At 37.7% G+C, this 21,551-nt stretch overlaps 1 long non-coding RNA gene across 1 annotated transcript; it reads right to left on the bottom strand.

Moving 5' to 3' along the window:
* Positions 1-7,300: 7,300 nt before the first annotated feature.
* LOC147826112 (uncharacterized) lies at positions 7,301-10,240 on the bottom strand. Its single transcript, XR_015439783.1, has 3 exons — positions 9,947-10,240; positions 9,739-9,796; positions 7,301-8,384 (listed from the first exon to the last, which is right to left on the bottom strand). It is a non-coding gene; the product is annotated as an uncharacterized LOC147826112 (long non-coding RNA).
* Positions 10,241-21,551: the final 11,311 nt, after the last annotated feature.

Here is a 21,551-nt window from a genome sequence, read left to right as displayed (position 1 = left end):
CACTAGCATTTATCAGGCAAGGATTTTTGGCCAAGGACTGTGCAAAAAGTGTCAAATACATTTCCTAATTTTTACTCCCCCAAACCATAGTTTGAGGTAAAGATTATTCCCCAGTGATGTTTATGGGGAAATTGAGGCTCAGAGAGCCTCCAGGCATATTAGAAGATGGTACACTGTTCAGGACTGTTGGAGACCTTGCCCATTTATTTCCTTTTGCTGCAGCATGGGTACTCAATGAATTTTACTTACAATGTTTTACCCCAGTGTTTCTTTCACAGAGGAGGTTTCCTTAGCTCCTCATTGTGTCGTATCCTGGTTCATGGGCATCCATCCCTCCTTGGTACTTGTCAGTTCTCAGAGAATGTTCCTAGTGATAAGTTGTTTACAATGTATGGGTGCAAGGCATATTTCTGAACTAGTTTCTTTGTTTCCCCAGCTCCTGAGTCATCCCAGGCACATATCATGTTGCCTTTAAGTACTGATAGGCAGACGAGTCAGATTTGCTTATTGAACGCACAGTGTGCTATGTGTTCTGTGCTGGCTTCTCTGTATGCACAGAAGAGTCATACCTGATTTTTACTTTTAAGGAGCTCATTCTCCCATAAGAGAAAGTTGCTATTTTTAAAAAATAACGGAATTATTAAAGTGCTATTGGAAATAAGAAAGTCTCAGTGAAGAGATAGACAATTTTACTAGAGAATTAATTTCAGGAAATGTGTTCTAGGAGAGTGGAATCTTGGAACCCTCAAAGTCAAGAAGGTGTTGATCACATGGGCAATGGTGATATGTGGCTAAGGCAAAATTCAGACAGTGGGAGAAATGAGAGCAGAATACAAAGAAAAGGAGGTGTAGCACGGAGCAAAAAACATGGTTTACCTTGAGAAGAGTTGTTCTTGGGTATCTCTTGGATGTGACTGAAAAGAGAGATGTAGCTGTATCATGAAGTGGTTTCCATGCTTGCTTTAGAAATTTATATACTCTTAAATGTAGATAGTAGCATTTTAGCCAGCCTTTCCATTGCTAGTGCACAGTGCTGACACCTATAACGGAAAGAGAAGTTTAATTTGCCTCATGGTTCAGATATTTAGTGTATGGATCACTGTCTCCAAGCCAGAAGCAGCGTGGTGGAAGGGCATGGCAGACAAAAGCGGCTCACCTCATGGAAGCCAGGAAGTAGAGAGTAGAGGGAGAACCCAAGAAAGGAGATATAGCCTCACAGGCATGCCCCCAGTGACACACCCCTTCCAACTAGGCTCCTACTCCTAACAGCACATTTAGGTATGAACTCATCAAGGAATCAACCTACTGATGAATAAGGCACCTCTATGATTCAATCAACTTTCAAATACCCCATATCTGAACATGAGACTTTTGGCGGGGCATTCTTGATTTAAACCATACTAGGTAGGATAGTCAAGGATAGTTAGAAATATATTTAAACAGCTATCAATTATTTGAAAGAATATTTACAAGGCATTAACACAATGCCATATACTGTTGTAGTATTCTGAAGAATATGGGTGGAACCCAGTAAGACAAACTCCTCCCTCCAACAAGCCCACAGCCTCTACTTCATACTGTGAGATGTGAGCAAAAATTAAAACAACCCACAAGCAATGAGGCAACTGTCTCCCATTCAGCATATCTGAATGAGCTCGAAGCACAAGAGTGAGCAATGGGGAAGGGGGACTGGCAATAGGCCGGAAGAGTGTGTGTGTGGGGGGTGGAGGGTACATATCTCCAGTACCTCTGCTTGGAGAAAGTGGGACACACTATCAGTTTTGCAATGCACAAAGGAGCATCTGTTTTCAATGAACAGGGTTTTCTGTTCTCAAAAATCTTCTACACTTTTTTTGACAACTTGGGATGTAAAAGCTTTTCATCTCTGACATCACACCTAATATACCAAGTATCTTCCCACATCCTGTTGCACTATTCTTGACTGGGCACCTTTGCTAGGAACTTTTAGAAGCATTTACTCCTCTTATCCTGCTTGGCCCATTAACATGTTTGATCAGTTTCTTAAACCCTATACTGCAGATTTGCAAGCAGAGGCTAGAAAATGGCTCAGCAAAAATATATTACTTAAAAAGCATCCCAAGAATTTCTCAATGTATTATACTGTGTACTGTGCACTCTAGTTCAGTTTTAAGCATGCTCAAAAATGTAATTATTGGATTACCATATAATGTTAGAAAAGGAACAGTCTACTATTATAACATGATTATCCATTACTGCCCATGAATGAGCAGACTGCATGTAAACTCAACTGTCATTTTTCACTTTAGGAAACAGATTTAAGGAAATTCAGCACAGGTCTAGTGTGTTAGTGACAAAGCCAGGACTAGGACCTAAGTTCGGAAAGCCTATTCCCATGATGTTTCCACTTGTAAGCTACAGATTCTATAGATTCTAATGTTGGATTCAGACTCTTGGTTCTCATTTTATTTTCTCCCTGCAAAAAGTAAGCCATGTTGGGAAGGATTGTGGGTTATAAACTCAATTAGATCTTGACTCAGATCCAAGCTCTACCACTGACTAACTTTTTGACCATGAGCAAGTTCCTCACTGGGCTTTATGTCTTATGAAAAATATTTCTCTACTGAGTTTTTAACGAGTGTTAAGTAAATTAGCACATATAGGATATGTAGCACAGCATCCAACATATAAAACAATTTAATCCATATTAATTTTCAACTTCCTTTGCTGAAAGATAAAAGATATACATCTGCCAGCATCACCAGGATGCTCCAGGGTCTGATGACCTCAAAGCATGTGTATTTACTACACTTCCTTCTCATTGTTCTCTGCATCAATCTATTGTCACTGTAACTGTGGTGTCATGGGTTCACCTTCCCTTGGACTACAAAGCTCCACTGGGATTCTAAGAGTGCACCTATAAATCCCCCATGTCGGTGAGGCTGTGCACTCCCCAGACAGTCACTACTATGGGTGGATAAAGCAACTGCATCATTTGTGCAACATGAAACTATTTCCTTCCTTGTCAGCGCTGAGGTGATAGTTTTATGATATAGGAGAGAATTCTGAGTTGAGACTACTCTTTAGCTTCTTGTTTTAAAGGCTTCTTTTCTTAGAAGTAACAGGGCCAGGCTATGCTTTTTCACAGAAGGACCCTTGACGGAAAGAATGAGGCTTTGTAAGTCCCTGTAGGAAAGCAAAACTGAATTTCCACACTTGGATTTGGTTGAAGGAATTCCTGACAGCAAATATATCCCCTCAATGGTAACTTTGGCCTCACAGCAGTTTGCATTTTCACAGGAGAATTCATGAACACATTCTCTCCCTCCTTTCCATCCTTCTCTTCTTTCCTCTTCTTCTCTCTCTTCTTCTTTCAGTCTGCCTCTCTCTTTCTTCTTCCTTCCCTTCCTCTCTTGCTCTTTCTTATTTATTTAAAGAAAAAAATTTAAAGTGCCATATGTGCAAAAATGTACCTTCATTATTCATTTTCAGTAAAAAAGAGTAAGATTCTGGTAGTTGTTTAGAGGTCTCCAAACCATCAACTCCTTAACACAATAGACAGAGAGAAATAATATTTTTATTTTTTCATTTCCTTCTAACAGTCCACTCTTAAGTAATCTCTATGAGAGTTTTTTGGGGTTTTTTTTGAACTAAAATCCTGACCTGTCCACTCCAGGATCAATCACTCTATAGTAGTAAGAAGTAATTGAAGCAGTATTGACTGGGATGGAAGAAAAGAGCATGAAATATAAAAATATTCTCTACTTGATCAAAGAGGGCACACAGAGTACATGCCATGTGGCAGACACAGAATGTGAAGTTGAAATTGCAATAGAGAAAGAAAAGACATACTGCTCATCTATACAGAACTACTTTCTTATAAATTTTGTCTGAATTTACAAATTAAAGCGACCTCTTTACTAATAAAATACAATAAAAGTAAACATGTGCTAGGGCTGTTGTGAGGGTTCAGCAGTGCGGTATAAACATAAATGAGGGACTATGATACACCAGCTGAGAGGTGGGTGTTGATATCAGGATGTCTAGGTTTGAAGCCCAATTGTGAACCACTAAACTTCTTTCTGCCCTAGGTTTCTCTTCAGTAAAATGAAGAAAATGCTAATATTTATTTCAGACATTGCCATAAGGAAAAAATTAGAACATTTATGAAATGTATTTAAATCTACATGGAGTAGGGGCTCAATGATGCTAGTACTTTGTACCTAGTAGATATCTAAAAAATTGTGTTGATTTGGTTCACTAAAGCTAGAAGAAAAAATTGGCAACATCAGCAGAATTGGGTGAGCTATTACATGTGTGACTTTCACTGAATGATTAGGTTAGAGAAGTGTTGTTTCTATTAGAGATCTTTAAAAAGTACCACCTCATGGGAATTTAGGAAAACTTCACTCTTTGTTCCAATTCATCTCCCTGAAGATTGATCCTTCTTTTTCTCTTTATATTTCCATTTTCCTTGCTAACTTGGATTTTAGCCATAGAAACAAGTTATTTTTCTCTAACCAAAGTCTTCTTGAGTCTGTGACCAAGCTCTTTTTTTCAGAACGTTTAAGACCAGAGAATTAAGATGATATCAAGCAAGGAACTTATGCGTCAGGGATATTATTTCAAAGATTACTGGAATCCCTCAAAACATGTTATCTTTTAAACTCCTCTGAGCCTCTGTAACCAGAAGTGGATGGTGCCTTCCACTAGGATTTTCTTTTTCTCCCAAATCCCCCTCACTGGTTCAAAGACCAAATAGTTGACTCATTCTCTAGTCAAATATTCATCATGCTCACACAGTCTTCTACGCAATATGCTAAGTGCTAAGGATTTAGATATAAATTACCATCCCTGCTATTACGACTATTATCTTCCAGTGGAGGATTAGACAAAATGGCTGGAAAGTTTCAATACACTATAGAAAATAGAATGATGCCATAGAAACAGCATGGAGCACACAAGCAAGGTCCCCAGTTGCTCTTGGGGACAGAGTATAGCTCAGTGCAGACTGTCATAGGATGTGTCACTGAGTCTAGGCCTGAAGGGAGAATCTATGTGAACCAGGAAAGTAGATGCAGGACTTTCAGGTGCATTTCAGCCAGATGTAATGTTATACATCAGTCTGAGGCTTAGCAAGAGCATGGCACATACAGGAAATGGCAAGGCATGCATGAAGTCTGCTACATTAATTTGAGTGTAGCAAGGGCTGAGGTGGAAAAAGCAAACAAAAGGCAAATCTTGACAGTCTCATAGGCTGTCTAAGGAATTTGAATTAGCACAGTGCTTGAAAGACTGGTACATCCTTACTGAAAGACCGAGGGCTCAATGAACTCGATTCTGATGGCAGTGAGGAATTGTTCATTAATTTTAAATTAAGGTTTGACTTCTATTAGTGATCACATGATACAGGTAAAAAGAAAAGTAAGATTCACCAGTGCATTGTGTAGGAGCTTGAAAAGCAAAAATAGTTGTCCTCTGTGTGTTGGAATCATTACAGCATGTAACAAAATGAGAAGATGGGGAGCCTGGAGAAGGAAACAGCTGGAGGAGGATTAATCCTAGGGAGTGGACTAAATGAAAAAGTCTATGGAAAGCCTGAAGAAATGTAGAAATTAACAAGTTTTCCAATGCAGATAAGCAAGTAAGTGGGAAGTATGTATTTTTTAGCTCTTAGAACAGGTTTCCAACTGTGGTCTTGACCCTACCACCTGTGGATTTTAACCTCTTTGAGACTTAATTTATTCCTAAGGGAGACAAGGATCACAGCATGCCTGAACAGGGCTCTTCTGAGTATCTGACTTTTTCCTATATAAAGCCTTTATACATAACATTCCCAGCACAATTCCCACACTTCTGCTGGGATATTTAGAACAGATAATTCAAATATAAGAAACCATCATATAATTTAGATATTTTTAAAAATATGACCAAAAATAAGTATATTTATTGAATGCTTATAATGTAGTAGTGTTGGAATAATTTAAAGTGATAATTGGTCTAATCCTCCCAGGGACCCTCTGAGATAGGGAATTTTGCTATCCTTATTTTAGAAAGAAGAAAACATAAGTGCAATAGGATTAAGTATGAGTTCACTTGGGGTTGTGTGGCCAGCAGTGAAAGAGCTGGAATTCAAACCCTGGCTATTTGTTTCAGAGTATGAAGTTGTAATGCTCTTTTACATTGTTAAAAATAATCACCCATGTAATAAATAAAATACCACAATATCACACGTGAACTCTCCAGATCTGGGAGCCTTGATGTAGAGCTGGATGTGGTTATAAACTGAACTGGCAGGGAAATTGTCTTTTGGAACATCTTTAAATAATCCCATTCAGGCCCAATTACTCAGATCAGGAATAATCCTATGTTTGTGTACATTGCCAGACAATTACCAATAACCAAACTTCAGTTTTGCCTAAGACTCTGACTTGAGTCACAAAGATTTAGTTGTCTGTAAGTAGCTTTTGATACTGCATACACCTTTTATCTACTTAAGTATCACTTTCTACACACAAAGAAAAATGAAGTTCTGTTTTAACTTGAAGCTACATCAACTGCTGAAGTGTTTGGAACCTGTCCACAAAACTGATTTCTTAATAGGTAAGGTATTTGGGGCCATGGAGATTGAAAAGAAGAAAAAGATATGCAGGTATGATGCGGTACTCAGTGGACTCACTGGATCATTTTGTTGTGTGGAACAGAAATAAACTGGCTTAGATAATTAAGGAGAATTTATTTACAGCTGTATTAAACAATTCAAAGGTAGAACAGACTCTGCACAACTCAGTCTGATGGCTCAATTTATTATCAAAGGCCCATTTTTGTTTTTGTTTTCTTTTTGCTACCAACTCAGAACATAAAATGAATATGATAATGATCAGGAGCTCTCTATCTGCAACCACATTCATTAACAGTGATAGAATGAACTTTTAACTCTGACCAGCTCTCTTTATAGAGTAAGAAAGCTTTATTCCCAAAAGTTTGCGGCACATATCTGTCACCATCTCATTGATGTATACTGAGTGGTATGCTCATTTCTAAAACAGCAAAATATTCAGTTAGGTGTGCTTCACTGATTAGCATACAAACATCAATACCTACCTCTGTAGCTAGGTGAGACCATCGTACCTGAAATGCATAGCTCAGAATGATAGTGGGTCAGTTCCCCCAAATCATTTGTGAGACTATTATCTTTAAGAAAGGCGGTTCTGCCACCTGCCTCGCAAGTGCAACGTCCGAGTTCAATCCCCAATACCCTCCCCCCAAAAACCCAACAAACAAAAAAGACAAACAAATTGGTGGTAAAGAGTAAACCAAGGTATACGTAGAAAACTTTTTCTAGAAGGAGAGACTGTATTTGACAATCTTAGGGTTTATCTTAAACAATGTTGTCTGGTTCCAATCAAAATTTACAAAACTAATTTGCTGGATCAGATCATTTGGGGTCATATGCTACAACTGGATGACCTGGCCCAGAAATATCTGGAGGTCATTATCAGATTTTAAAGAGATATTCAAATGTGAAGTTTTATCTCCCAGATGAGAAACTAATGCTGTGGTAAGAAAAAGTGCCTTGTCTGTATTAGCCAAGTCAACAAACTTGAAGCCAGCATGAAAACTCATTTTTAGTACCATCTCTCTTAAGTACACAAAGTTAAACAAAGGAGGTTTCAACTAGACATGACAAGTATCCAACTATTCAGAACATTACCCAAACAACTTAACTACTTCTCCTGATTATTTTAAACAGTAACTCAAAAATGAAGCAAGACAAGAATCTGTCAGAGGCACACACGAATGCATTGCACATGCAAATAAGTGGTAGGATGTTAATGCTATTGTTGTTTACATGGCTTAGTATCCAAGGGTGTTGTTATATCAGAGACAGGGGCTTGAGTTTGACTCCGGATTAAATTTTCCACAATCTGTTCGCTACATTTCTTCCTTGAGGCAGCTCTTCCACAATGGTAAAAGCATCAGGTGACGACTTCCATCTGGCTAGTTCTGAGTTACTTTCCACATAATTCATCATTTCATGGAGCTAGCTCCTGACATATCGAACCCAGCTTGACAAGCCATGTTTTTTGTTTTTGTTTGTGAGATGGCATTTTAATGATCTTAACCTCTCAGAAGGAAGAACTCCACAATTATCTTTTATGGAAAGACTTGGGGTACACATTTTGAAATTGCATGTCCAGCACTTGATGTACAAGACCAAGGTATCATATTATCCAATGTCCCTGGCAAGTCCTTAGGACTAAATTTGAGGCTACAAGATGTTTGTTGTTCATCACAAAGGTCAGATTTGACTGCATTTATTAAATTACAACCTTGCTTGCTTTTTGTCATCAGAAGATGGTATGAATTAAGGCTTTCTTCTTTAGTCACAGGGAAGATTACATCTGAAAAACATTGAAAGGAATTAGAACGGACCAAGAACGGTGAACAAATAGCTATAACAAATGGTCACTGCCAGTAGGAAGCCCCTGTCTTAGCTATTTCCTACAACACCAGAATATGTCATATGTGAGAATACACGATGAAATAAGTATCAACCCCTTCCTCCAAATGAATCAAGCTGTCAGTAGGTAAGCCGTCCTCTCTCTGAGCTTCAGCTCTCTAGTCCCAATCATAATGGTCATGATCAACTGACCACTTTTGCAATAGATTTTCATTGCCTTAAGTATAAAGTTCAAATGCCTTAGAAGACATACAAAGCCTCTTCTACCCTACCTCAAGATACTCTTTAAAGTCTCATTTTAAGCCTCATTTACATGAAAATACTTAATTGTCTATTACATGCTATACTTATTCACACATCTAAGTGTTTGACAATACTGTTACTTCATCTTAAAATATTTTATCCTACTTGTCCAAATAATGTAATCACCCTTCATAATTTAGCTTAAGTATCAAAACCTTTGGGAAGGATTTTTATGTTATGTGAATAAGATCTCAAAAAGGATGTTATTAAAGAAAACTAAAAAAACCCTCTGAGAACTGCTTTCTAAAGAACTCATTGTGCTGTTGCATCCGGTGGGTCTGGGGTGGAAGGTCCCCAGACTCACTACTCACTGTAGCTAGGTTTGTGTGTATCTCTCTCTTCTCTCTCTCTCTCTCTCTCTGATGCAGCAGATTTTTACACATACACAATACTAAGCTAGAGATCCAAAATTTTCCTTTTCCAAACACCATATATAACTAAATATCTCTGCAGTTTACATATATATTTTTCGTGTATATCTGGAATCTCTAATATGGTAGCCATTAACAGATAATTTTTGAGCACTTGAAATATGGATCATCCAAACTGAGATGTGCTGGAAATAGAAAAGTCACAGAACTTATTTCAAAGTCTTAGTATAAAGAACAATGTAGAATATCTCCTTAATAATTTTTAAATGATTGCATATTGAAATTAAAATATATATTTTGTTAAAATGTTTTAATTTTATTTTTTACCTTTTTAGATGGGTTTACTTGACTATTTAAAATTATAATTATGGCTCATATTCTATACCATTTGAGCACCATTGAACTAGACTTGGAGTTACTCAAAGGTAGAGACAGTATCTTTTTCATCTCTGCAAACAGGGTTTGGCATGAAATAGGTGCTCAAGAATACTTCTCTGTATGAGGTAAATGAGCAAATATAGAATAATTTAAAAATTTTATTTCAAAGAAATAATCCAGATTAATGAAAACAAAGGAAACACAAAGGAAAGGAAACAAAGAAAGGAAGATTGGGTAGCTCACCAATAGATTGTTGTAGGATTTTCCCAAGTCACTTTTTCTGCCTGCTTTTAAGTTTCCCCTATAGAAATAAAAGGGGAGAATAAGTGGATTTTGCTATGTCTTCATAAAGATCACAAAGATGATCTAATAGTGACTATTCCAGTTGCAACATTTATTTTACCCTTTGTTGCTTGCTGGTTAAATCTGATGGCATGCAGAGGATTCTCACCTGTCTCAAGTTTCTCCTCAGATTCTTCGCATGTGTGTGTTTGATTCCACTAGTGAGTTGAATGAATCAGCCTAAGACTTTCTCTCCCTGAAGACATCACATCTGGTCTTGATTCATGGAAACTCCTTTAGGTTATCCTGTCTTTAAACAGTCTACAGGCAGACAATGAACCCATTGCAGCCACTGGCTGATGACTCAAATGTAATCTTTTCTAATTAAATTAATCCACTCAGACTACCTTTAGAATTTGGATTTGAAGACATAAAAAGAGAAGGCAGTTGTTTGGAAGAGAAATTTCTTCTGAAAAAAAATATAAATGTATATGACATATATTATCAAAACAATGCTAATAGTAATAGCATTTACTGAAAGTCAACACTGTATCAGATGCTGCATGTTATTTATATTATCTCACTCAAATTCTAAAACAATTATTTTTTTTATTATTTTATTTGAGACAGGGTCTCACTGTATAACTCAGACTGAACTTGGACTGGTTTGCAACCCAGGCTGACCTTGAATTGTGATCCTTCTGTCTTAGGCTCCTGGATTCTGGGGTTACAGGTGTGCAGCATCAAAAGTGCTTGGACTATTACTTTATGTTTATGGAAATCTATTATTTCATACTGATGAAAAGAGTGGCTCAGAAAGTATAAGAATGTTGGCCAAACAAGTAAAAAGAATTAGAATTCAAGTCTGTTTTGCTTGTTCTTGCTACTATGTGATCCTATCTTTAAGATCTCAGGCCTGTACTCCAGGCTGTCCTCCTGCTGACTCGACAAATGCATCCCTCAGGCAGAAATGCTCTCCAGACAGAACTTCCAGTTCTTTGGGGGAAAACAGAAGCTCCTGTCTCTGAGTTTGGGATGTTTCCATATTGCTGTCCCCACTCTCTCCTTTGGGTCTCTCTGCATCATCCATGCCTCCTCACCATCCTAGGCCTCCGAGGATCACCATGGTGTTGCCCTGTATTTCAGAGAAAAGGAATCTTCACAATGCTTAAGGAGCTTCTTTTATCCTTGGCCACTTTGTTTCCTAAACTTTTATCTTTCATTTGGATGACCTCTTATAGACTGATATTTATGAAGTAACACAGGTAGAGGAAAATGAAAACCTGGTTGTGAGCCACTTGTCCAAGTCGGGAAATGGGATCCTTTCTTGGATGTATGGAAAATATAATAGTGATGCTTTGATTTTCCTCCATCTTGAACTTTGAGTACAAATGTTCTTCTTTTAGAAAGAGTAAGAATACCAATAAGGAGTTCTCTTATTTTTCTTTCCCTAATTTCCTGTGTTATAGAGGTATTTGTAAAATGTAAAAGTATTTGCAAAAGGGTGGCATTGGGCAAAACACAGAATATTCTGTACATTGAAAACAAAAAAAATTCCAACTTCTAAACTGCTTTGTTTAGCTTCCAATCTGGAACTTACCTTCAATCATGCCTCTTTTATCATCTCAGAAAATGTTTTTTGTCTCATATAATTCTGTTGGGACACATCTAATACTGGAGCTGGTTTCTCTGTTATTGGTCACTGATAAGTCACCTCTTTCTAGAGATCATAAATTCATTCCGACTGAAGCCCTTTGTGCCTTCTATCAGGAGAATATCAAGGTGTATGTGGAGCATAACCAACACACATGAATTGTATACTTGGGAAACTGAGGAATCTTGTCATGTCATACGTAATTCTTAACTCATCTAAGGGGACAGGAAGGCAGGGGAGCCCCTCAAGTTATATCTTTATAGGATACTGGACACTTAGCACTTCAGGCCAATGTTAAGAAGTTTTCTGCCCTTACCTTGTGCTTCTTATCATCCCATGAAGCACATTAAGCACATTCTTAGAGCCTATTGAATGCTCAAATGATCTCAAATCATTTGGAGAAAATGCAGCACTATATATTCACCCTCTAGACAGATTATCTTCCAGAAAAAAATTTCAATGTCTGGTGCAAAACAGAATAATGCAAGGGTAATATGGGGTTCACATCCATTTTTCACACTCCTCAGCGGATGAGATGGTTTTGGAGACATGAATTCAAAGAACCTTTGCTGTGAAACAGTAAAGTGAGATGGCTAAGTGCAAGACCTCAGGATTCAGAGTACCCAGGTGCAAAGCCTGAGTCCTCTAGCTGTAATCTGCACAAAAAGGGTCAATTTCACATTAGTAAAATGAGACTTGTAATAATATTTTGATTTTGACTGGTGTCAACAGGATTAAATTACTTAGCACATGCAGAATACTAAGAGCACTGCCTGATACATAGCAAACACTCAGTGAACTTATGATTGTTAGCACCCTGGTTCAGCCATATACTGAAGAATTTTAAATCCTCAAGTGTAAAATGATCTTATATAGGGATTGACCAACTATGTCTCAAATCCTTGTATTTACAAGATTCTTGCTATGAACCAAGCTCTTAATCTTCACACTCCCATTTTTTCCTTTCCAATATCCTGTCATGTGGGCATGTCTCAATACAGATGGGAAATCTGAAGCTCAGAGAGGTCGGATGCTTTCCCCAAAGTCCCAGCTCCAACGGCGTATCTTCAGAGATAGATGCCTCCTCAAACCAATCAACAGAAAGCAGCTGTGCCATTGTTTCCATTTAATATCATTGTCTGCATATTATTTAGTAATTTCTGGTATTTTTCTTTTATTTGCTTTATTTTCACCAAACTTCCAGCTGGAATATGAACTCCCTGACAACAGGAACCTTTTGTCTTACTACAGAAACAGCTTTCAGGATCTAGTACATTCCAAGCCTTTGAGAAACATTTTTTTTTTTAAGGAATACATGAAAGACACAAGGAGGCTGAATGGAATAGAAGTATTCTGTGAGAGCAATGGAAGGAGCTATTTTGCATGCCAGTGTTATCCTGTTTTGTGACCCTGAGCAACTGACTTCCTGTCATTACGGTTTGTAGGTTTGTATCCTGAATGTCCCCCAAAGGTCTGTGTATTGAGTCTTGATCCCTGAAGTGGCAGGACTGGGAAGCGATGGGATCTTTCAAAGAAGCGCCCTAGGGAGTAGTATTTAGGCCATTAGAGACATGACCTTGAGATAAATGGTATCACTTTCACAGTCTCTCTGCTTTCTGGCCTTGCAGTGAGCAGTTTTGCTCCATCACATCTGCCTGCTATGATGAAATGCCTCCCCACAGGGCCAGAGTAATGAGTCCAATCAATCATAGACTGAAACATACAAAACTGTGAGCCAAAATAAACCTTTTTCTTTTAAGTTGATTATCTCAGGTATTTTGTTTTAGTGATGGAAAGCTAATGAAAACACTGCCTGTAATTATTGAAATGGAAATAATAATCTCTACTTCCTTAAAACTCTGTAGAGAAAAAATTAAATAAGGCTTATAAATCACCTAGCATAGTGCCTGCATGTAGTGTCACTGATCAGAGGAGGCTGGAGTTGTGGGGTTTGGTTCAGAACCCTTGATGCTATTTCTGTGCTTTTGCAGGAAATGATGAGTAACAACTTTGATGGGCACCAAATTGTTCAATAAAACCATCATCTCTTTGTTCCATTTGGTTACTTCAATTTTGACAATTATCTTTTAATGGAGAACTGAAACAAATGTTCTCATTATTTGCCTTCCAGACTAAATGGCCTTCTCCAACTCGGGCTCTCAATTCCCCCTCATATGAAACCATTTCTTTTCTGCCCACAAGCCCAAAGAATGTACAAAAAGGACTCCCAAAATGTTGAACTTAGTGGGGATGCAGAGAGGACTTAGATGTTTCCCAGCATGACCCCTTAGGACGTCGGGGAAATTGAGGCCTGGAGGGGAAGTGATTTATCTTACCTGACATAGTGGACAAGCAGGTCTTGACCCCAGGCCTCTTTAATACACTTTCTGTCACATATCACTGATAATTACAGACAAAAAGCAGACTCCAAACAGTTATATCTCCACTTCATCAACTTTCTGTTCCTCATAATCACTTATACAGGAAGAATGGTGGTCATTGAAGCGATATATCATTACTTTCCATTTTAAAATGCCATTCCAGGGCTCCTATTTCTAACATGGTTGTGTAAAAGATTATAAGACACTTTCCTTGAATTGATCATTTTTCCATAGAGAAAGATGGCTGTTTCTGCTGCCCTAGCTCAGACTGAAGTGGGCAGGCCCACTGATTGTGTGTGTTTTAATCTGCCAGAAGCAATATGGAAAGAGACTATTATTTACTTTTTTCCTCTGCCCTCACCATTTGGCTGGGGCTCTTTGAGAGGACTTCATTTACTAAACAAATGCTCAGTAGCATCAATAAGTAGCTTTAGCTTCTTTTTAAGAGGACTTCATGTGGCACTCAGTCCTTGATTCCTCAATAAAACAACACAGCTGTTCTCTTGAAGCTCATCTCTCAGCAGGAGCTGCAAAATCATATTTAATCAAGTCTGCTTTTAAAACCATCCAGTTTCTTTTAGGGCTCTGGCAAGCATTCCTGGGCAGCTTGGTCTTTGCTGACATGTCAACAGCAGCAGCTTTTCCAGGCCCAGGCAGCAGAGCTGTTGATTCTTCAGTACTTACTCATGTGCCGGGCCCTTTATTGTGCTTTTCTTTTTCAACATTTTATTTAATCTACATGGAAATCCCATGACGTAGGAAATTAATCTCTGATGTAAAGACAAGAAAACTGAGATTAGAAATGCAGTCACATTTTCAAAGTCAAGGAGAAACTAGTGAGACAATTGGAACTCAGCCATGGATTCCCTCATTCCCAATTCTGAAGCTTTTTAGTCTATCTTTCTACTTGAGAAGCAAAAAATTATACAGGGATAGATCAGATCATAAATCCCCTTAATAGTCTCAGCTTTGTCCTACCTCAATGATAATGTGTGTTAGAATACGAACCCCCTTGATGATTTATTTTATTGAACAATCATTAACAATTATCATAAAAATTCACTCTTCAAACTGAAGTGGGGGGATTTGGGGTGAAATGGTCATGATGTGCTCTAAGAAGCTCAGAGTCTAGGCATAAATATACAACAGCAACATAAATCAGCCAAGGAGAGGAAGACACTGATATGTGGGTCAGATTATATTGGGAGTCTCAGAAAGAAAAAGTCTGTTCCAGCCAATGCACAGGATGGAAAAGTATAATACTGAATGATTAACACTAGCTGCTGTGACACATAGCCCCCAAACATCAGGGTTTAACACAACCTGAACTTCCTCCTCATTCTCTGTTAGATTTAAGTACTCTAGTTTACTCTTTTAAGCTGTATCTGAAGATGATAGGCTTTCAGAATCATGTGGTCCAACCCTTTGAGATTCCTATGTGTTCAGCTGTACGGACAGAGCAGAGAAAACGGAGAATCGAGTGGAAGATGGAGGATCAGGTCTGGAAATAGCTTATTTCATTTCAGTCACATCCCAGTGTATAATAACACAGTCCCACCATAACTACAAAAGAGGTTGAGAAATTTCTTCATCCTGTGTTCCTACAAAGGGAAAAGAGTTTCTTAGAGCATATAGCATTGTTTGTGCCACAAGTGGAGTTGACAAAGGAATTGAAGAATGGTCTTAATTTAAAAAGTTGAAGGATAAGCAGGATGAGGCTAGAAAGCCTTCCAAGACACTTAGATTCAGGGTTTTACTATGGACAGTTGATATCAAATATAGAAAAGGCTTGAGTGACACACATTTCAAAAAATGTTTTCCTAAATGTTAGTATACATAATGTTAAAATTATTTGAGTAGTTAAATAGATTTTAGAAAATCTAGGTTATCAGATTGAAATTATTTTCACAAGGGTTTTCAAGATTTTTGGAAGGAGGCATAATATAGCAATTATAGAGATCCTTTTTGACGATAGAATTGATTTACATATTATAAGAATAATGTTTTGTGAAGCATGCTTTACATAAGAAACCTTGACTGCTAGAAGGAATGAAAGCAGCATGATAGCACTTGATTGCTTTAAGTAAAGGCATCAAGTAAGGCAAATAGAAAACTTAGGTACCTGAAAATGGTGTCCGCAGCAAAATGGGAAACAATTCATCAGAAGAAGAGAAGAGTTCAGTTGTAGATCTTGTGTTTTAGACATCAGCTGGACATGCATTAAAAGCACATGGATTCTGAGGCAAATAGAAGTCAACACTATTTCCAGCGTGCAAAGATATTTGGAGAAGAAAGGTATATTGCCTTTAGAATGCTTCAACAGATCCACTTGTCTGCTGATAGTAGTTTCCTGAGGCTGCAGTGTGGGAGAAATTCCTGCAGTGACAGAAGACAAAAACCAGGAGTACTTGGGGGCTAGATGTCTAAGACTAACCTGAGTGGGGCGTGAAGTAAAAGAGAAAGGAGAAGAATGGACTTAGTTGAAAAGGAGAGGAACATTTCCAGGGACAGGCTGAGTAGAACTGAGTTACTGTGCATGACTAAACCATGACTGAGACTTTCAGGGTGTTAGACCTATGAAGGTCTTACCACCTTATAAGTAAAGAGATTATTAATATATGTGTGCATAATGAGTCCCTTGGCTGTGGCAGACAAAACAAAGATTTTCCACTACAATGGCTCAACAATTTGCACTTAGTTCCCACCGTGCTGCAAACACTCACTATCATAGGGGTTACTTGGAAAAATATACAAGCCTCACCTTGCTATCAGTCAGTCTTTTCTGTGTTCTAAATGCACCTTGAACTGTAACTCAAAATCTCAAAAACTTCTTCCACAGACTTAATGCTTGTCTTAACCTGGAGAGGGGAACCACTGTTCTTTCATCCTTGCTATCTGCATTATTACCGGTAACTTCAACATAAGGAGAAAAGAGATTCTTATTGTGTCTCACCTTGGCAGTGTAAGGCTCAGCCTGAATGTGACCCATGTTATTTATACACATTTTGGACTGAACTGATTATTTCCAATGACCTAAAATACAGACTTGGGAATTACAGTCCTATCATGTGATCATGTGTTCTGATTGGGGGAAATCTGCAAGTTTGGAAGACATTAATGGGGTTGTTTAGGTATTTTAAGGTCTTTATACATTACCAAGAATAAAACCGGAAACCATGTGAGAGTGTGAACAGAGAAAAAGGGTGAAGAATAAAATTGACTTTCATTGAGACATTGGTTCCATAACGTACAATGCGTATGTATGCTCATTACGTTGCTATGAAGACATAATGCTGTTTTACTTACTTTCTCGTTGGTGGGACAAAATATTAACACTCACAAGTTAAAGGAGGAATGGTGTATTTTAGCTCACAATTTGTACAGGTTTCAGTCCAAGCCAACTGGCTTCAAGGCAGGGCAGCATGGCAGAGGGGCATGGCAGGGGAGAAACAGTTCATAGAATGGCAGGCAGGAGGCAGGACAGCAGCAAGAGAGAAAGAATGTTGTATTTATACACCCTTCTAAGGTAAGCCCACAGTGACTCACCTCTTTCTTCCAGGCTTCACCTCTCAACCTCACACCTATAAACCCACCAGTGGACTAATCTAGTATCACACATCCATGACACTAATCTAGGATCACCTCACAAAAGTCCCACCTATGAGCATTGAGGCTTTGGGAAGATATCTAGATATAAGCCATAACATGTATATTATGCCTGTGATGATAAACCAAATTTCATTATATATATATTTATATATATATTTGTTTCTTCAAATAAGGATACACTTCAGAATAAAATCCATGTCTAATTCATCACTGAATTTCCAAAGCCTAACACAAGGCCTAACCTACTTTTTTCTTTGCATATGTGTGCTTAAGCCACCAAAGCCTGGATAAGAGTAGAGAAAAGATGCTAAGGGCATCTGTGTATAAGTTCTCCTAAGACTTCATATTTTTTCAAAAATAAAAGAGACAGGCTGTCATCTTGAATATGAAAGGCTGGGATAGAAATTCCTAAGCCATGGTTGATAACCAAGCTCACGGCATTGCAGCTGCTGAATCTGGTAGAGGCATGTTTTCTTTGTTCTCATGGCTTAGGGGGGTGTTTGGAACACAGTCAGCTGCCAGCTTCTATTTCTGAGATAAGATATGGCCTGCCCATAGCTATGTCATTCCCAAAGACTCTTAGTTCAAAGAAACAGGTAGTCTGAAATTATGTTGGCAATAATGGCAATGCCTAAGGACAGAATTACAAGAAACACCACAACATAAAGGCTCCATGGTCCAGGGTTAACCAATGCAAAATGGGGAAGTTGGAAATGTTTTCCTTACACTTCTCAATGTGTGTCTCTCTTCCTCTTCCCCATACCCCTCCCATCCAGATCAGGCAATCATGCCTACTTCAGCTCATTCAATAGGTTCCTTCCTCAACCCCACCCTTGTCTTTCTTCCAAAGATGCTCTTTTTCATATGATTGAACATATTCACCTATTGATTATGAATTTAGAAAGATAAGCATATTATAGCTGTGATGATCGTACTTTGTTTTCCCTGAACAATTACAACTTTTGACAAACACATAAGTGTATTTATTTACGGTATGCATTTTTGTTTTCTAAATTTTCTTAAATTTGGAAAATATGTGACCACCTTAATCATGTAACATTATCCTTTGTTGAAGTTCCCAAAAGTTTGTACACTTGCAAATCTTTCCTACAGACTGGTCTTAGAGTTAGATTAAAGATCTGTATGATACTAGAGCTGTGAAGGTTTTGGTGATGAGCCAAAATAAACTTCTGGGACTGAAGAAGAGGAAGAGATTTTCACAGCACATCCCTCTTTAACATGCTGATTTCTGGGTCTTATCCTTGACCGAATCAGACTTTAGGAAATGGGGACTAAAGATTTATAATCTTACAGAATTTTGCTGCTTTTGTTACTGCTTCAGTGTAATGAAGGAAAACACATCCAGTAAGTAGGGAGCCCACTCTGTTGCCAATGCCAAATGGAGTTTGACATTCTCATCAACTTCTAATGTCACATTAGAAGCTGGTGAGGCAAACAGCTGGTGATAAAACATTCAACCTTGATGGTTATCTATATGATAGTTATCTCTTCATTTCAAATTTTTATAGAATTAATAATATGCAACTCGCATGGATTGTCATAAAATTTAATCCCATAATGTAAAAACTAGTTAACATAGTTTATTGATACTCAATAAGTGAAAGACTCCATTAGTATTACTCATAAAATTAAAATTTAATTCTTACCTTATTGCAATTACAATGGGATTAGAAATCTAGAAGACAGTATATTGGTAGATATGAACTACTGAAATAAATTTAGTAAATTCCCCATCTTGGATCTTGATATACAGATATAGCACAAATTACCCTTTAAAATGCTTTTATCTTCACTAGTACAGAAGGGATCTTAAATATAGGATGAAAAGATAGGGAGAAATCTGAAAATATTTCAGGCATTAGAATGAAATCTCCTTTGATATGAAATCTGTATTTGCACAGTGAATAAATGAATGTGCTATCCACCCACAGCAAAACAAGCAAGATGTGATGATGCAAACAGTCTTGGAGAAGTTAGCACTGTTGTCAGCATGAATGATCCCAGGGGTAGATCAGCTACCGCTGCAAATGAAAAGGAATCCTAGTACAGTTATGTATGATGACAAGTGAAGGTGAAACAAACTGAGTTAAATCTTCTGCTCCTTTAATCATAGTTGTATATAGGGAGCCAATTTTCCAACAGAGGGATGGTATGTCACACTCTGTGTGTATTGTGGAGGATTTAAGCAGGGGAGTGCTCTTATCACCTAGGGGTGGAGGGAAGGAGTTCCGTAGGAAAGGTAAGGGGATTAAAAAAGAATTGAACTGTGTTATCCCCACGCATCTACTCCCTAAGATGAATATAAACTTCATGTTCAGCAAACATGGATGGATATAAAAGTAGTGAAATGCAAAAAATAGTACATTTTCAACGTTTTTAAAAAAGTGCATTAAGATCTGAAACTGAAAAGGGTACGTTTAACTTGTGGCCATCCAGACCTATGGCAAAGCTTTCCAAGCCTTAGTCCTCTCGCTTTGTGATTTTTTTCTTCCTATAATTATTATATCTTGAAGTTTAGCCCTGAAAAGGCACACCATGGAATTTGACCCCAAGCACCATCTTAAATCCGGGCTGAACCTATTCTGAGAACTCATATTTACCCAGAGAAGGAACTTCTATTACTTTGAAAGTACCAAAGAGTTACTGAAGGAAGACATCAATTTATGATTCATAGACCATCCAGATTAAAAATCACTTGGTAAACACCTTTAAAATACTGGTTTTTGGGTCTCATCCATGACTTACTTGATTATTTGGGAAAAAAGTCTTAAAATTGATAAGCTCACACCTTTTTGTTATTCACCTGATTGTTTGAAAATCACTAGGCTTTTGAGTTTATGAATAGTTTAGTGTAGTGAAGGAGAAATAAGCTTCATCAAGATCCAATAATTGTAGGAGCTACTATCTTCATTTGATCATTGAGAAAACCAAGGGTCAGTAGAGTGACATCCAGCCCAAGACCAGAAAGGAAATTACAATGAAGAGATATAACTGGTTTTTGCAGCCTTCTAACTGAAGTGATAGATTTCCATCTTCCCAAATAAGTGCAGATTCTATGGCCTAAGGAAGAGATGATTTAAACTGAAATTTTTATTTTGATTATTTGATTAAAATATATTAAAAATCTGGCAAAATAATAACCAAATATCCTACCATCTTAAATCAGTCCCTGTAGCCTCTGCTTTCCCTGGAGATATCTAGAAATCAGAGGCATTTTCCAAGGCAAAAGTGCTCTAACCTTAAGTTAATATTTTTATGCATGTTAATGGAATTGGAAAAAGCTTTAATTTTCAGGAAATAGTAACTCATGAGTTACTGAACAGACGGGAATTTCCTCTCTGCCTTTTGCCTAAAAACACACCCTGAATGCGTCACAAGCAAAGACCAGGCCCTGTTACAGTTCTGTTATTCACTACAGAAACATTTGCTTCTGTATTTATCACATAGCTGAGAGTAAAAATTTAGATATTCTAATGAGGTGGTTTTAGATCCCCCAGGGGCAACAAAATCAGTGTAGAATCTGGAGAAAGGACGTTCATTTTTCGAACAAGTCTGATTTATAGGAACACTTTGATTCCTTCCCTTAGAGCATAATTTTTGTCTGAACAGTTTGTCTCTTGCACTGCTCAGAAAGTAATCATTCATTCATTCCTTTTCTTATGCAATCAACAGAGAGGAGAACATACTGGTTTAGAGCAGACATTTTCAAACTTTAGAGTGCACACAAATCAACTTAAGGCCTTGATAAAATGCAGATCATTCTTCAGCAGACCTGAGAGTCTGCATTTCTAATCACACTCTGGTGACATATGCTGTCTGGTGGACCACATTGAATGCCCCAGTCTTAGAGCATGGTCAGGTGCTCAAGTTCACATCCAAGCTTTTCTTCTAACTGGCCATGAGTAAAGAAAACATTACTGAACTTCCTTCCAAGTCTTCTTCTCATTTTAAACATTTGAATTTAATACAGATAATGAGAATGCTAACCCAGGATTGTTTAAAAGACAGATTATAATCATCATTGAATGTGCTAAAATAATTTCTCATAGCATTACATGATGTTAGTAAATGTTTGCCATCCTTATTACCAGACATTTTGTATGCCTACC

The sequence above is a fragment of the Heterocephalus glaber genome, unplaced genomic scaffold (assembly GCF_053883595.1).
Source record: "Heterocephalus glaber isolate CG9 unplaced genomic scaffold, H.glaber_assembly_v1.0 deba00001479, whole genome shotgun sequence".
Classification (NCBI taxonomy): Eukaryota; Metazoa; Chordata; class Mammalia; order Rodentia; family Bathyergidae; genus Heterocephalus; species Heterocephalus glaber.
Note: the sequence above shows the minus strand (reverse complement) of the source record. Positions and strands in the feature narration are given on the sequence as shown.